Source organism: Sinocyclocheilus grahami, unplaced genomic scaffold, assembly GCF_001515645.1.
Source record: "Sinocyclocheilus grahami isolate Dianchi unplaced genomic scaffold, SAMN03320097.WGS_v1.1 scaffold946.1, whole genome shotgun sequence".
Classification (NCBI taxonomy): Eukaryota; Metazoa; Chordata; class Actinopteri; order Cypriniformes; family Cyprinidae; genus Sinocyclocheilus; species Sinocyclocheilus grahami.
In genome coordinates this window covers 158,234-159,090 of record NW_015506125.1, presented here as the reverse complement: position 1 = coordinate 159,090, position 857 = coordinate 158,234, and positions in this window count along the sequence as shown.

Below are 857 nucleotides of genomic sequence, written 5' to 3'. Positions count from 1 at the left end.
TTGTTAAAACCCCATTCCTTGAAGACTGGCAAAAAAAATACTCGAAGACAAGAGATGAGTTAAGAGTAACGTTATAAGGTTACCACGCATAACTCAGTATATATTCCATAATACATTTGTAGACAGACCTTCCATGGCCGGTTCACCTGGAGCTGGGTGCCGTGGTGGGTCAGTTTCTTCTCCCTGCAGCCAGAGTTTGACCCATAGACTGTTGACCAGAGCAAAGCAACCACACAACTGACCTCAAATCAGCGCGCCAGGCACATGCACTCACTGACATCAGCGCCCGGCGCGGCAAAGTCTGAAATGACATCATTCAAGCCAACGCGGATAGTGGTGCCTTTTCAAATGCCTGATCATAATTACATACAGCTGGGCAAAAACTATCATATGATTTCATGTCTTCTCCATGGTATTTTAGACAAACAAAATGAGATATATGAGTTCTGAGGAACATTTCCCGCTCTTTCACGGGTTTTTGTTGAGTTGTCTTTCTGTGCGATAATTTAAGACTCGTACTACGATAAAGGCGTTGCTCATGAATATTAATATAGTCTCTTCGTTAAAACTTTCATATGCATAAATAATATTCATGACCCAACCTATGCGCCCGCTTCTAGCGTCTGCGTTAACTACAGTACTTATTTAATATTCATAAGACAGTCCTTCGCTGTAGTAGGATAGGCAATTCGCGAAGCGTCTCATGTGAGGTCCTCAGGCAGTCAGTGTGCGCCTCCCTTTGTGCCTCTCCACTCAAGATGGCTCCCGTTTTAGAGAAGAAGCTACTGGGCGCAGCCGGGACAGGCGACACTATGGAAAACAGCAACGAGGATGATGAAGGACAAAACCTCTGGTAC